Source organism: Oncorhynchus kisutch, unplaced genomic scaffold (assembly GCF_002021735.2).
Source record: "Oncorhynchus kisutch isolate 150728-3 unplaced genomic scaffold, Okis_V2 Okis09a-Okis19a_hom, whole genome shotgun sequence".
Lineage (NCBI taxonomy): Eukaryota > Metazoa > Chordata > Actinopteri > Salmoniformes > Salmonidae > Oncorhynchus > Oncorhynchus kisutch.
The window spans coordinates 7,099,979-7,116,752 of record NW_022261985.1 but is presented as its reverse complement, the minus strand read 5'-3'; the positions used below and the strand labels follow the sequence as shown (position 1 = coordinate 7,116,752).

The 16,774-nt window shown below is 44.0% G+C and overlaps 1 long non-coding RNA gene across 2 annotated transcripts in view; it reads left to right on the top strand.

Annotated features, from left to right (window-relative positions):
* LOC116360566 (uncharacterized) overlaps window positions 1-11,775 on the top strand; it is a 29,471-nt gene extending 17,696 nt beyond the window's left edge. Inside the window, exons 6-7 of one of the 2 annotated variants that reach the window (XR_004207018.1) lie at window positions 2,969-3,076; window positions 11,693-11,775. This is a non-coding gene — a long non-coding RNA (uncharacterized LOC116360566). The remainder of the gene's footprint in view (window positions 1-2,968; window positions 3,077-11,692) is intronic. The other variant, XR_004207019.1, reaches the window with a different exon arrangement.
* The last annotated feature ends 4,999 nt before the right edge of the window (window positions 11,776-16,774 follow it).

Genomic DNA, 16,774 nt, shown 5'->3' with positions numbered 1-16,774 from the left:
ATATTTACACGTTGATAAACTAGCTAGTTAACTTCCATGATGTCTGTATAGTTAACTAGTGGTGGTCATGCTACTAGCTAGTAAGTTAGCAGTGCATTTACTTGCCTCGGTGCTGTTTATAAGTTTTGTCATTTTTGTGTACGTTTTATATGAACCGAAATAGCTATGTAACATATTAGCTACCTAGCTTAGCAAAAAATGCATCGTCAGCAACATTACAGTAGAGCTGAACACATGTGCCCCTGCAAGGTAATGTTTGCCTGCTAGGCAAGCTACCCAGGAAGAGACAGGTAGGAACAATATGTAGCTAGATGGCTAACTACACCTAGCTATCTAACTACACCTGTCGTGGCAGAAACCTTCTTGTTGTTCACGTATTCACAACATGTTCAAGGCAGCACTGCCAACGTTGACCTTGTGCAGTAGTTATCTAGTCAATATCTAACAGCCAAACTAGCTAAATGAAATCATTGGTCTGGCTAGTAAGATCGATAACAAGCAGCTCTTCCAAGTCAGTGTGGATTTCTGTTTTCTAGCTCTCTATCTAAAGCTGAAGTCCTTTGAGTGTTATTTTCCTGACATTGTCATAGGTTTTAATACAACTTCTCTTCTTTAGGTGTTCAGACGTTCCTGAGTACTGGACAGACCATATTTTCCAGAATACATTGACAAGGTATGTCAATATATTCAAATGTCTGTGTTTTCATTGTAACTCACATCAGGGCTTGTAGGGCCCCATGATTTCCGCAATGTTGAAAACTCAAGACGGAATCCAGAAATTGAAACAGAATACAGGTTCCCCTCGGACAGGATACAGGTTCCCCTCGGACAGGATACACAGGATATTATTTAATTTTTTACAGAAACCTAACATTAGTGTGAATAATAGGTATTAGATATATATTTTATTTAACCAGGTAGGCTAGTTGAGAACAAGTTCTCATTTTTCAACTGTGACCTGGCCAAGATAAAGAATAGCAGTTCGACACATACAACAACACAGAGTTGCACATAGAATAAACACATAGTCAATATTACAGTAGAAAAGGAAAACAAGAAGTCTATATACAGTGAGTGTAAATGAGGTAAGATAAGGGAGATAAGGCAGTAAATAGGCCATGGTGGCGAAGTAATTACAATATAGCAATTAAACACTGGAATGGTAGATGTGCAGAAGATGAATGTGCAAGTAGAGATACTGGGGTGCAAAGGAGCAAGATAAATACAGTATGGGGAGGAGGTCGTTGGATGGGCTGTTTACAGATGGGCTATGTACAGGTGCAGTGATCTGTGAGCTGCTCTGACAGCTGGTGTTTAAAGCTAGTGAGGGAGATATGAGTCTCCAGCTTCAGTGATTTTTGCAGTTCCTTCTAGTCATTGGCAGCAGAGAACTGGAAGGAAAGGCGGCCAAAGGATGAATTGGCTTTGGGGGTGACCAGTGAAATATACCTGTTGGAGCGCGTGCTACGGGTGGGTGCTGCTATGGTGACCATTGAGCTGAGATAAGGTGGGGCTTGACCTAGCAGAGACTTGTAGATGACCTGGAGCCAGTGGGTTTGGCGACGAGAGTGAAGCGAGGGCCAGCCAACGAGAGCATACAGGTCGCAGTGGTGGATAGTATATGGGGCTTTGGTGACAAAACGGATGGCACTGTGATAGACCGCATCCAATTTGTTGAGTAGAGGGTTGGAGACTATTTTATAAATGACATCGCCGAAGTCGAGGATCGGTTTGATGGATAGTTTTACGAGGGTATGTTTGGCAGCATGAGTGAAGGATGCTTTGTTGGGAAATAGGAAGCCGATTCTAGATTAAATTTTGGATTGGAGATGCTTAATGTGAGTCTGGAAGGAGAGTTTACAGTCTAACCAGACACCTAGGTATTTGTAGTTATCCACATATTCTAAGTCAGAGCCGTCCAGAGTAGTGATGCTGGACGGGTATTTTATATACTGTATTTTTAAATCAACCAAATGGATTGAACACGTTAACCCAGTGTTCCTAGGCCGTCATTGAAAATCAGAATTTGTTCTTAACTGACTTGCCTAGTTAAATGAAGGATAAACAACAACAAAAAATCATAGTTTTCACAGTTATTTAATGTGATGGGAGGACCAAGAAGAAGAAAGATTAGCACTTCTCCTTGTGTAATAACATGTTTTCATTATACCACTGGCTGTAACTGTGTTAACGATTGATTTCAGGAAAACGAGATGCATCGCAGATCTACCTGTCTGTTTCTCTCTGCTTCACCTGTCTCACTGCCCTCCACGCTGGTTTTCCGATGACAGACAGACAGCTACCTAGCCTAAACCCCGCCTCCCCTCTGAATCGGTATCTCCCTGGAATGTTCCAGAATGCCTGAACTTAGCATGCCTGCTGCTGTTTGTGTTATCTTTATCAATCAATATGACTATATGATTTAAGTTATGATATTGATCATTTTGGCTGATGGACTGAGAGGAATAAGCTATTGACTGACTCCATGCTTGATGACTTTACAATCACAGAGAGCTGTTGACTGACTCCATGCTTGATGACTTTACAATCACAGAGAGCTGTTGACTTCAGATACTGGATGACTTTCAAACACAACCACCAAAGTTGTGCTTCTTTGGAAAACCGTTCTAAAACCAAACCTGCTGGTTGAAATATGACATTGCAGGATGGTGATGAATCAACTGGAGGCTGGCTGGCTGCTGAAGGATGGATGAACACAATGGACTCAACTTCCACATTGTTCTGTTCATAACTCATCAGTCTTTGGTCTACGCCTCACAAACACATCAAGTATCTACTATTAAATGTGAGCTGGGTTTTCACTGTTGGAAATGGATGGACTGTTTCAGGAAAAACCTTCAAGTCACATCATATATGCAATCTAAGACTTACTAAACCAGTTGACTTAGTTGGCTTACTGCAACACAAGAATCATTACTGACCACCTACTTCTGTGTTGGACTACTAGGTGAAACAGCCATTCTGTTAGAAGGAACAACATTACAATGTGATGGACTACTAGGTGGAACAGCCATTCTGTTAGAAGGAACAACGTTACAATGTGATGGACTACTAGGTGAAACAGCCATTCTGTTAGAAGGAACAACGTTACAATGTGATGGACTACTAGGTGAAACAACCATTCTGTTAGAAGGAACAACATTACAATGTGATGGACTACTAGGTAAAACAGCCTCTCAAAACTCCAAAGATTGTATTTTCTTCAACACTTAGTTTTTATTTCTGTAATGCTTCAGGGAAATGTAAAGACAAGGTTCTGGACAGTAACAGGATTATTGTCTTTCTGTCTGAGACTCTGTCATCATAGAGATCTAGTAGTTTATTTAGATCAGGGTTGGGCTCAATTCCTTTACATTTCAGGAAGTAAACTGAAAGTCTAATTCCTTTACATTTCAGGAAGTAAACTGAAAGTCCAATTCCAATTTTCCTCAATGCCACTCTGAGAAAATGTCAGTTTACTTCCTGAATTGACTGTATTGACATTGAACTGACCCCAACACTGATCTAGAGATAAGAGACTGTAGTCCTCGAGGGGGAGAAGAGGTGAGGGGAGGCAGGGAGCAGCGTTGCTCTTGGGGGGGTAGTGGTGAGGGGAGGGGAGGCAGAGGACATCCCAGTCTGGAGTAGCAGAGATGAGGGGAGACAGAGGACAGCCCAGTCTGGTGTATCAGAGATGAGGGGAGACGGAGGACAGCCCAGTCTGATCACTGGAGGTTCTCTTGCTACAGAGATGGTCTATAGAAGCCTTTTAGTAGCTGACATTCCTAACCTCAACTGAGAGGGTCTCTGTCCCTCTGATGGCCCTGTTGGTGTCTCTCTGTGTGTGTCCTGTCCTGTTCGCTGTCTGGGACAAAGGGAGGTTGTTGTGGATATTGAGGGGGGTGGAGTTAGTAGTCTTTTGGCAGCATGACCCTGCGACCCCCCATGAAATAACACAAGGTGATCTTCCTTCTGAAAGGAATGTTGTCCAGGGCCTCCACTGCCACCCTCTTGTTGCCCCTGACGCTGCTCTCCTCCTGGTCGTACATGGGACACATGTAGGCTGTTCGCCTCAGGGCGTAGATGTCCACCTCGTCCTCGTCGTCCCACGGCTGGTAGGGCTGCTGGGAGGGAACGGCTGACTTGACCAGACGGGGTCTCATCATGGCCAGCTCTAAGTCACGGGGGATATGCCTCAGACCCAGGCTAGACCTCTGGACTCTGGCTCCTTTAAATTTACATTACATTATGTTACATTCATTTATTAGTAATTCATTTATGAATGTTTAAAACATGACAATCATATTCCTGGTTGTACATCAGCAAACAACATATACAATATTGACAATATATTCAATAGAGAAAATGTGTCATTGCACAAAGAGAAGTGCTGACCTTTCTTTCTCTTCTTCTTGGTCTTATCATCCCAGGCGTTGGCACTGACAAGGGACACGTTGCCCTGGCCCAGGGAGGGCAGCAGTTTGGGCCGGGGGGCCACCGGGGGTTTGGGGACCTTCTTTGGAGGAGGAGCATCCCTCTGGGCTCTCCTGGCCAGCAGGGGTCCTGTCTGGACGAAGGCCTCAGGCCTGATGATGTCCCTGGGTGGGCTGCTCCTCCCTCTGGCAGCCTCCTCTGGCTGGGCAGCTTTCGGCATGGAGAGAACAAACACATTGTTGCTGAAGCTGCATGACTCTGAAAGGGCCGGCTCCTCCAGGGTCAGAGGGCAGGTAGGACGGAGCTCAGGCTGGACTATGTCCACAGTGCTGGTGGTGATGCTCACAGGACTGGTAGGTTGGGACTCAAGCATAACGGAACACACAGGATTACTGGGCTTAACTTTTCTCCTAGTGGTGTTCCGAGGGTTGCTAGGCCTTCCCTCAGGTCTGGAAGGCTGAACATCATGCTGGACCAGGCCCACGGGTCTAACAGGCCGTCTAGTGGGGCCCAGAGGGTTGCTAGGCCTCCCCTCAGGTCTGGAAGGCTGTACATCAGGCTGGACCAGGCCCACTGGTCTAACAGGCCGTCTAGTGGTTCGCCGAGGGTTGCTAGGCCTCCCCTCAGGTCTGGAAGGCTGTACATCAGGTTGGACCAGGCCTACGGGGCTAACAGGCCTTCTAGTGGGGCGCCGAGGGTTGCTAGGCCTCCCCTCAGGTCTAGTGATGCTGACAGGGATTCTAGGTGTCATCTCATTCTGGTACAGGCTCTCTGGGCTGTTGGGCCGGGAATCAGGCAGAAGCTTGTAGTTCTTCAGAACCTCAGTGAAGGAAAGCTCCTTGTTGCGCCTGCGTCTGTTGGTTTTGGCAGGTAGCTGGGAGCTGCTGCTGTTAAACCAACCGGGAGACTCACGACATCCATCCTGGACAGGAACCAGGGACTGGAGGTCTCTCCTCTTTCTGTGGGCAGCTGTGGGCCTCTTGGGCCTGATTTCGTCAGGAGGGGGAGCACGAGGTACAACATGCAGGGAGGGGAATGCTGAGGGCCTGAAAGAGGAGGCCATCACTGGGGCCTGGCTGACCTCTTCTCTCTCCAGCAACACTCTGTTAGAATGACAGAGCAACGGAACACCGATGGACCTTGGTCCTCCAGACCCATTCAGGTTGGGCCTCCTATTCATCATTCACTGGTCTGCAGTATTCTAATCAGAATGCTCCTTCTAGTCTTGAATACTTGGAATAGGAAGTGGCTTTCAGCACCATTAAACTCTATGAACAGAGAGTCACAGAAACATCTTTGTTTACTATCTTGATATACATCTTTGTTTACTATCTTGATATATTCATTAAAATTTAACAACTTTGTTCAATTCATTTCTAATAGCCTAGCTATATCTATCTGGCTCTCAATAAATCTGTTGTCTATCCCCTCATTTATCTGATAAACAGGCGGACGGGCGTACTTACCGTTCACCTTGTAGTTCAATCAGCTAATGACCCGTCATTTCACCAGTGGCAGCTTGGTGTTTGATCATTACGTCATCAGAGTCATTTTGTATTGTGACGCAACAATGCCAAGCATCAACCTTCCTGTCATGGCTGCCCCTGTAGTTTAATATGTCAACGAAGTGTATTAATCAGACAATCAAACCATCAATGAATGACTGAATTAATAAAGCAATTTCTAATAAATCAGCTTAAGTGTACTGACATGATTAATGGACGAGACTAACAATTACGAAAACGCATCAAATCAATGATGCGTAAAAGTAGATTCGCTCCCACATAGTAAAGTTCGTAAACAAACCATTTTAGTGAGTCAATAAACTATCCAAGACTTTGGACGAGGTATATTTGTCCCAATACTGTAGAGCAGGTTACTTATATATGAGGAACCTGCGACCAGAAAGACTGTTCTGCCGTTTTATATAAAAAATAATCCAACAGGCTTCATCTACATACGCCTCTTACTCTTTCCTGTGTCCATCTCCCTCGACTAGATATATCTATTCTGTGGCCACCACACGTTTTATATGTCATGTTTGTCTTGTAGCTGACAGTGGGGTGAAGACAGGAGCGCAGTTCAGCTGACACGAAGGCGCGGACTGGGGGAATCCGACATGGAGACCTGACGCCACTTTTACGCGCACTTTCGGATTGGTCTACTTTAAAATGAATATAAATATTAACGTAACATACTGGAGGTTGGGCTCAGTGTTCAAGTGTTGGTTTTACACATGTTGATATATAGAAATATAGTCTAATAGTGGATCGTCCTTCTGCAGTGTTGGTGGGGTAAATAAACTGATTATGTGTTTTGGCCTCTATTATTTTTGCATGTTATTATTATAAAATATTTCGGGAATTCCTTCTCATTTATTAACCAGTTACTTATTCAATAATTCGTGTATTTATGTAGCTTATCTTGTTTACATGTAATACCCAATGGCCTGACCATAGAAATAAGAATGAATAGAACAGACATGGAAGCTCTAACCCTGGCAATTGACTGGTATTTATATTTATTTAGGATCCACATTCATTCTTGCCAAGGCAGCAGCTATTCTTCCTGGGGTCCAGAAACATTGAGGCAGATACGGTGCATTTGGAAAGTACTCCAGCGGTTCTCTACTCGGGGGTCGCGACCCAAATTAGGTTTTGGAAAGTATTCAGACCCATTGACTTTTTCAACATTTTGTTACATTACAGCCTCATTCTAAAATTGAGAGCTGGCTGCTAGGACAAACTGAGCAATCGGGGGAGAAAGGACTTGGTCAGTCACCAAGATCAGATGGTTACACTGACTGCGCTCCAGAGTTCCTCTCTGCAGATGGCAAAACCTTCCAGAAAGAGAACCATATCCGCAGCACTCCACTAATCAGGCTTTTATGGTGGAGTGGGCAGGCGGAAGCGACTCCTTTGTAAAAGGCACGACAGTCCGCGTGGAGTTTGCCAAAAGGCACCTAAAGACTCTCAGACCATGACAAGATTATCTGGTCTAAAGAAACCAAGATTGAACATGGTGGTGGCAGCATCATACTGTGGGGATGTTTTTCAGCGGCATGGACTGGGAGACTAGTTAGAATCAAGGGAAAGATGAACAGAGCAAAGTATAGAGACACAATCTATTTTACAATAGTTATATTTAGTTTGTTTTTAGTTCTTCCTCTATTTCTGATGTCCATCCAGTTTGATTTCTATTGGTAACTGTGTTATTTCACATCATCTCTGAACCTTTATACATTTTACAGACCCGTATGTTTTACATTGTTTATCTTGTTATTAGTCCCACCCTTCAGCTCCATCCAACCCCTCCCATCGATCTCTTTTTCAACTGTGCTGTGATGTGATGCTTCACAAAAGTACTGAACCTTTCTATTCTCATAGCTTCTACAGATTGTAAATTAAAAATAAACATTTCTGGTAAAATAATTATTATATTATTGATTGATTGACTATGGCTTTTCAAATCACCCAGTATTGCTATCTGCAGCGTTAGCTGCAATTCTTCAGCCATTCCTGGACCTGTGACCAAAAACGAGCTACATATGGACAATACCAAAATAAATGATCTAATGACTCTGCCTCCTCACAGCAAAAATCTGCAGAGCTGGGAAGACTGTATCCCCATATATATAACATCCGATTGGTTGCAAGAGTTTTGTATAGTAATTTAAATAGAAAAATTCAAAGTTTTGAATCCGCGGTTGTTTTGCGTATCAATTCATAAACCATGTGTCATGGAATGGGTACATCGAAAATCTCTTCCCAACTATTTTGCCATTTATATGGCACAGCTGTCAGTTTTTGGTCCTTCAATTACATTGGTGAATGTTTTTATTTATCACACTTTTCTTTAACCATTTATGTTCTTTAATACAGGGCCGACATACAAGTTCCTTACTTTTCCCCCTTCTACTTGCCTCTTCCATTTTTGTGGTAATGCTGCAATTAGTTGGTTGTAATTTTGGGTAGAACATACATTTCCATATGTCTGTGTTAGCTGCATGTGTGACACAACTCCACCAGTCCTATTTATGATATCATTCACTGAAATTATACCTTTTTAAACCATTTTTTTGTATGACTGATGCCTTTAGTGAGGGTTGAGTTTACGAATGTACGGTTTATTAACCCAACTCCCCACAGGCTACTGTTTGGCCGTAGCCCACGACAAATAAATGAAGGATACCTTATAAACCAACCGCGACCTTCTCTTGTGAAAGACAGACATAAGAGAGAGAGATCAAGGTTTAAACCTGGTCTAAACTTCCAATGCTCCATGCCCAACCCCCCTCCACGCCTCTCCACCAACCACCAGGAAGCCCGACCTCAGAACGTTCCAGGCATTCCCGTGATTGGCAGATAGCAGGTTGATTGGCATGTCGGACCCCGCGAACACTGGGTACTGGTAAGTACAACACAACCAACTAATAACCTGACACATAACACACAGCTGTCTGTCTGGGTCGCTACAATATTTAATCATTTCTGCCCACCGAATTCATATTCGTTATAAAACTGTAAAAAATGAACCACCGGCATAGTAAATATTGCAAATAAAAATCCAAGGTAATATGCTGCTAAATTTGAACGAATATTTCTAAGTAACAACCAACAACTTAAAAATATGATGTTGAAATGATCATTATTGTGTTGGTCTGACATGCCAGATCTAGTTATGAAGGTCAGTTGTCCTTGGAACATTTCAACAGACGTCGTCTTGATCTTTCTCCTCTGGAAAGGCCATGTGGCAGGTAACGACCAAACTATCACTTGGAATGTAGTTTGTATTTCTTTACACATTTTCAACGAAATGGCAAAAAATATTCATTAAATAATATTCTTCAAGTACGAAAAGCCTTTAGCTAGTTATATTGCCAGAGTAAGTTATATATTTTCACGTTGATAAGCTAGCTAGTTGACTTCCATGATGTCTGTATAGTTAGCTAGTGGTGGGCATGCTACTAGCTAGTTCACTTCCATGATGTCTGTATAGTTAGCTAGTGGTGGTCATGCTACTAGCTAGTAAGTTAGCAGCGCATTTACTTGCCTCGGTGCTGTTTATAAGTTTAGTCATTTTTGAACCGAAATAGCTATGTAACATATTAGATACCTAGCTTACCAAAAAATGCATCGTCAGCAACATTACATTAGAGCTGAACACATGTGCCCCTGCAAGGTAATGTTTTTTCTGCTAGGCAAGCTAACTTAAACTCACCCCATTCCGTACAAACTTGCGCAACCGCGACATTCAAACGAGGTTAGAAAGAAAACTAAGTCAAAATCGGGGGTGTGAACTAGGTTTCTATTCAGGCTTTGATCGACATGGTAATGGCTCTATAGTATTGGAGAAAAGTTGAAAAAACTGACCCTCTGTTACATCTTGATCTGTCATGTCATAACGTACAGCACGCATAAATCAACTATTTCTGTTTTACAATCTCTCTCCACCAGGTGTATCACTTCTATCATCAAGAAATGGACAGTGACAGATGGCTAACTACACCTAGCTATCTAACTACACCTGTCCTGGCAGAAGCCTTCTTGTTGTTCAGGTATTCACAACATGTTCAAGGCAGCACTGCCAACGTTGACCTTGTGCAGTAGTTATCTAGTCAATATCTAACAGCCAAACTAGCTAAATGAAATCATTGGTCTGGCTAGTAAGATAGATAACAAGCAGCTCTTCCAAGTCAGTGTGGATTTCTGTTTTCTAGCTCTCTATCTAAAGCTGAAGTCCTTTTAGTGTTATTTTCCTGACATTGTCATAGGTTTTAATACAACTTCTCTTCTTTAGGTGTTCAGACGTTCCTGAGTACTGGACAGACCATATTTTCCAGAATACATTGACAAGGTATGTAAATATATTAAAATGTCTGTGTTTTCATTGTAACTCACATCAGGGCTTGTAGGGCCCCATGATTTCCACAATGTTGAAAACTCAAGACGGAATCCAGAAATTGAAAGAGAATACAGGTTCCCCTGCTATGGTGACCAGTGAGATATACCTGTTGGAGCTCGTGCTACGGGTGGGTGCTGCTATGGTGACCAGTGAGCTGAGATAAGGTGGGGCTTGACCTAGCAGAGACTTGTAGATGACCTGGAGCCAGTGGGTTTGGCGACGAGAGTGAAGCGAGGGACAGCCAACGAGAGCATACAGGTCGAGGTGGTGGGTAGTATATGGGGCTTTGGTGACAAAACGGATGGCACTGTGATAGACCGCATCCAATTTGTTGAGTAGAGGCTATTTTATAAATGACATCGCCGAAGTCGAGGATCGGTTTGATGGACAGTTTTACGAAGGTATGTTTGGCAGCATGAGTGAAGGATGCTTTGTTGCGAAATAGGAAGCCGATTCAAGATTTAATTTTGTATTGGAGATGCTTAATGTGAGTCTGGAAGGAGAGTTTACAGTCTATCCAGACACCTAGGTATTTGTAGTTATCCACATATTCTAAGTCAGAGCCGTCCAGAGTAGTGATGCTGGACGGGTATTTTATATACTGTATTTTTAAATCAACCAAATGGATTGAACACGTTAACCCAGTGTTCCTAGGCCGTCACTGAAAATCAGAATTTGTTCTTAACTGACTTGCCTAGTTAAATGAAGGATAAACAACAACAAATCATAGTTTTCACAGTTATTTAATGTGATGGGAGGACCAAGAAGAAGAAAGATTAGCACTTCTCCTTGTGTAATAACATGTTTTCATTATACCACTGGCTGTAACTGTGTTAACGATTGATTTCAGGAAAACGCTAAGGAGTGTGGAGATGCATCACAGATCTACCTGTCTGTTTCTCTCTTCTTCACCTGTCTCACTGCCTCCTTCACCTGTCTCAAGGCCTCCACGCTGGTTTTCTGATGACAGACAGACAGATACCTAGCCTAAACCCCGCCCCCTTCTGAATCGGTATCTCCCTGGAATGTTCCAGAATGCCTGAACTTAGCATGCCTGCTGCTGTTTGCGTTATCTTTATCAATCAATATGACTATATGATTTAAGTTATGATATTGATCATTTTGGCTGATGGACTGAGAGGAATAAGCTGTTGACTGACTCCATGCTTGATGACTTTACAAACACAGAGAGCTGTTGACTGACTCCATGCTTGATGACTTTACAATCACAGAGAGCTGTTGACTGACTCCATGCTTGATGACTTTACAAACACAGAGAGCTGTTGACTGACTCCATGCTTGATGACTTTACAATCACAGAGAGCTGTTGACTTCAGATGTGATGTACTACTAGGTGGAACAGTCATTCTGTTAGAAGGAACAACGTTACAATGTGATGGACTACTAGGTAGAACAGCCATTCTGTTAGAAGGAACAACATTACAATGTGATGGACTACTAGGTAGAACAGCCATTCTGTTAGAAGGAACAACGTTACAATGTGATGGACTACTAGGTGGAACAACCATTCTGTTAGAAGGAACAACGTTACAATGTGATGGACTACTAGGTGGAACAGCCATTCTGTTAGAAGGAACAACGTTACAATGTGATGGACTACTAGGTGGAACAACCATTCTGTTAGAAGGAACAACGTTACAATGTGATGGACTACTAGGTGGAACAGCCATTCTGTTAGAAGGAACAACGTTACAATGTGATGGACTACTAGGTGGAACAGCCATTCTGTTAGAAGGAACAACGTTACAATGTGATGGACTACTAGGTGAAACAGCCATTCTGTTAGAAGGAACAACGTTACAATGTGATGGACTACTAGGTGGAACAACCATTCTGTTAGAAGGAACAACGTTACAATGTGATGGACTACTAGGTGGAACAACCATTCTGTTAGAAGGAACAACGTTACAATGTGATGGACTACTAGGTGGAACAACCATTCTGTTAGAAGGAACAACATTACAATGTGATGGAATACTAGGTAAAACAGCTTCTCAACTCCAAAGATTGTATTTTCTTCAACACTTAGTTTTTATTTCAGTAATGCTTCAGGGAAATGTAAAGACAAGGTCCTGGACAGTAACAGGATTATTGTCTTTCTGTCTGAGACTCTGTCATCATAGAGATCTAGTAGTTTATTTAGATCAGGGTTGGGCTCAATTCCTTTACATTTCAGGAAGTAAACTGAAAGTCCAATTCCAATTTTCCTCAATGCCACTCTGAGATAATGTCAGTTTACTTCCTGAATTGACTGTATTGACATTGAACTGACCCCAACACTGATCTAGAGATAAGAGACTGTAGTCCTCGAGGGGGAGAAGAGGTGAGGGGAGGCAGGGAGCAGCGTTGCTCTTGGGGGGGTAGTGGTGAGGGGAGGGGAGGCAGAGGACATCCCAGTCTGGAGTAGCAGAGATGAGGGGAGACAGAGGACATCCCAGTCTGGAGTAGCAGAGATGAGGGGAGACAAAGGACAGCCCAGTCTGATCACTGGAGGTTCTCTTGCTACAGAGATGGTCTATAGAAGCCTTTTAGTAGCTGACATTCCTAACCTCAACTGAGAGGGTCTCTGTCCCTCTGATGGCCCTGTTGGTGTCTCTCTGTGTGTGTCCTGTCCTGTTCGCTGTCTGGGACAAAGGGAGGTTGTTGTGGATATTGAGGGGGGTGGAGTTAGTAGTCTTTTGGCAGCATGACCCTGCGACCCCCCATGAAATAACACAAGGTGATCTTCCTTCTGAAAGGAACGTTGTCCAGGGCCTCCACTGCCACCCTCTTGTTGCCCCTGACGCTGCTCTCCTCCTGGTCGTACATGGGACACATGTAGGCTGTTCGCCTCAGGGCGTAGATGTCCACCTCGTCCTCGTCGTCCCACGGCTGGTAGGTCTGCTGGGAGGGAACGGCTGACTTGACCAGACGGGGTCTCATCATGGCCAGCTCTAGGTCACGGGGGATATGCCTCAGACCCAGGCTAGACCTCTGGACTCTGGCTCCTTTAGATTACATTACATGAGGTTACATTCATTTATTAGTAATTCATTTATGAATTTTTAAAAACATGACAATCATATTCCTGGTTGTACATCAGCAAACAACATATACAATATTGACAATATATTCAATAGAGAAAATGTGTCATTGCACAAAGAGAAGTGCTGACCTTTCTTTCTCTTCTTCTTGGTCCTTTCATCCCAGGCGTTGGCACTGACAAGGGACACGTTGCCCTGGCCCAGGGAGGGCAGCAGTTTGGGACGGGGGGCCACCGGGGGTTTGGGGACCTTTGGAGGAGGAGCATCCCTCTGGGCTCTCCTGGCCAGCAGGGGCCCTGTCTGGACGAAGGCCTCAGGCCTGATGATGTCCCTGGGTGGGCTGCTGATCCCTCTGGCAGCCTCCTCTGGCTGGGCAGCTTTCGGCATGGAGAGAACAAACACATTGTTGCTGAAGCTGCATGACTCTGAAAGGGCCGGCTCCTCCAGGGTCAGAGGGCAGGTAGGGCGGGGCTCAGCCTGGACTACGTCCACAGTGCTGGTGGTGATGCTCACAGGACTGGTAGGTTGGGACTCAAGCATAACGGAACACACAGGATTACTGGGCTTAACTTTTCTCCTAGTGGTGTTCCGAGGGTTGCTAGGCCTTCCCTCAGGTCTGGAAGGCTGAACATCATGCTGGACCAGGCCCACGGGTCTAACAGGCCGTCTAGTGGGGCCCAGAGGGTTGCTAGGCCTCCCCTCAGGTCTGGAAGGCTGTACATCAGGCTGGACCAGGCCCACTGGTCTAACAGGCCGTCTGGTGGTTCGCCGAGGGTTGCTAGGCCTCCCCTCAGGTCTGGAAGGCTGTACATCAGGTTGGACCAGGCCTACGGGGCTAACAGGCCGTCTGTTGGGGCGCCGAGGGTTGCTAGGCCTCCCCTCAGGTCTAGTGATGCTGACAGGGATTCTAGGTGTCATCTCATTCTGGTACAGGCTCTCTGGGCTGTTGGGCCGGGAATCAGGCAGAAGCTTGTAGTTCTTCAGAACCTCAGTGAAGGAAAGCTCCTTGTTGCGCCTGCATCTGTTGGTTTTGGCAGGTAGCTGGGAGTTGCTGCTGTTAAACCAACCGGGAGACTCACAACATCCATCCTGGACAGGAACCAGGGACTGGAGGTCTCTCCTCTTTCTGTGGGCAGCTGTGGGCCTCTTGGGCCTGATTTCATCTGGAGGGGGAGCACGAGGTACAACATGCAGGGAGGGGAACGCTGAGGGCCTGAAAGAGGAGGCCATCACTGGGGCCTGGCTGACCTCTTCTCTCTCCAGCAGCACTCTGTTAGAAGGACAGAGCAGCGGAACACCGATGGACCTTGGTCCTCCAGACCCATTCAGGTTGGGCCTCCTATTCATCATTCACTGGTCTGCAGGATTCTAATCAGAATGCTCCTTCTAGTCTTGAATACTTGGAATAGGAAGTGGCTTTCAGAACAATTAAACTCTATAAAAAGAGAGCAACAGAAACAACTTTGTTTAGTCTTTGGGGAAATTTAAAAAAATGTTTTACTGTCTCATCTAATTCCATCACATTCAGTTCTGAGTTGAAATAATTATTTGGGAGAAGATATATTCATTAAAATGTAACAAGTTTGTTCAATTCATTTCTAATAGCCTAGATATAACTGGTGGTCAATAAAACTATCCCCTCATTTATCTGATAAACAGGCAGACAGGTGTACTTACCGTTCACCTTGTAGTTCAATCAGCTAATGATCCGTCATTTCACCAGTGGCAGCTTGGTGTTTGATCATTACGTCATCAGAGGCATTTTGTATTGTGACGCAACAATGCCAAGTATCAACCTTCCTGTCATGGCTGCCCTGTAGTTTAATATGTCAACGAAGTGTATTAATCAATCAGACAATCAAACCATCAATGAATGACTGAATTAGTGAAGCAATTTCTAATAAATCAGCTTCAGTGTACTGACATAATTAATGGACGAGACTAACAATTACGAAAACGCATCAAATCAATGATGCGTAAAAGTAGATCCGCTCCCACATAGTAAAGTTCGAAAACAAACCACTTTAGTGAGTCAATAAACTATCCAAGACTTTGGACGAGGTATATTTGTCCCTATACTGTAGGACAGGCTACTTATATATGACAACACAGTCTCACAATCAATTCGTGCATATATGTACAAAATGCATTTCAGCAAATTTCGTGCGTTTTTGTGGCTTAATTCGTGAGAAAAGACACGAATTTAACCAGTAGGCTACACACACGCCTTTTCAACAACCATATAGACGCGATAGTTTATATTTAATTTTTGTTCTTCAACTCGATGTAGGATCAGGCAAAATCCCTTGAGTTGCGCACCTTAAGCAGGTTTGGTCCTCGGTTGTTTGCCATGTGTCCATATCGAGTGGTGTGGTCATGATGTCTAGGTCCGCTTGTCTACGGATGTGGAAACCATAGTGCAACCTAGGAGTTTGGTTTCTAGTTTTGATTCGGTTGATCCACTTCCATCTCTGACACGTGGAAACCGGAGGGGGGAAGGGAGGGGGTGCACTCCACACATATGCGCTTAGGCCGTCCGTAGGGTGGGGGTTAGGGTTAGGTCCAGTTGGAATTAGGGTTAGGTATAGTTAGTAGAATGGTGAAGGTTAGGGTTAAGGTTAGGGTAAGGTAGAGTCGCGTATATGGTTGTTGCAAAGGCTTGAATTAAGTAGCACATAAATTCGTGTATTTTCGATCGAATTGAACCACACAAAAATGCACAAAAACGCACGAAATCTGCTGAAATACATTTTGTACATATATGCGCGAATTGGATGTGAGTCTGGGCTGTATATGAGGAACCTGCGACCAGAAAGACTGTTCTGCCGTTTTATATAAAATAATCCAACAGGCCATCTTCTTCTACATACACGTATTACTCTTTCCCGTGTTCATCTCCCTCGACTAGATATATCTATTCTGTGGCCACCACACGTTTTATATGTCATGTTTGTCTTGTAGCTGACAGTGGGGTGAAGACAGGAGCGCAGTTCAACTGACACGAAGGCGCGGACTGGGGGAATCCGACATGGAGACCTGACGCCACTTTTACGCGCACTTTCGGATTGGTCTACTTTAAAATGAATATAAATATTAACGTAACATACTGGAGGTTGGGCTCAGTGTTCAAGTGTTGGTTTTACACATGTTGATATAGAAATACAGTCTAATAGTGGATCGTCCTTCTGCAGTGTTGGTGGGGTAAATAAACTGATGATGTGTTTTGGCCTCTATTCTTTTTGCATGTTATTATTATAAAATATTTCGGGAATTCCTTCTCATTTATTAACCAGTTACTTATTCAATAATTCGTGTATTTATGTAGCTTATCTTGTTTACATGTAATACCCAATGGCCTGACCATAGAAATAAGAATGAATAGAACAGACATG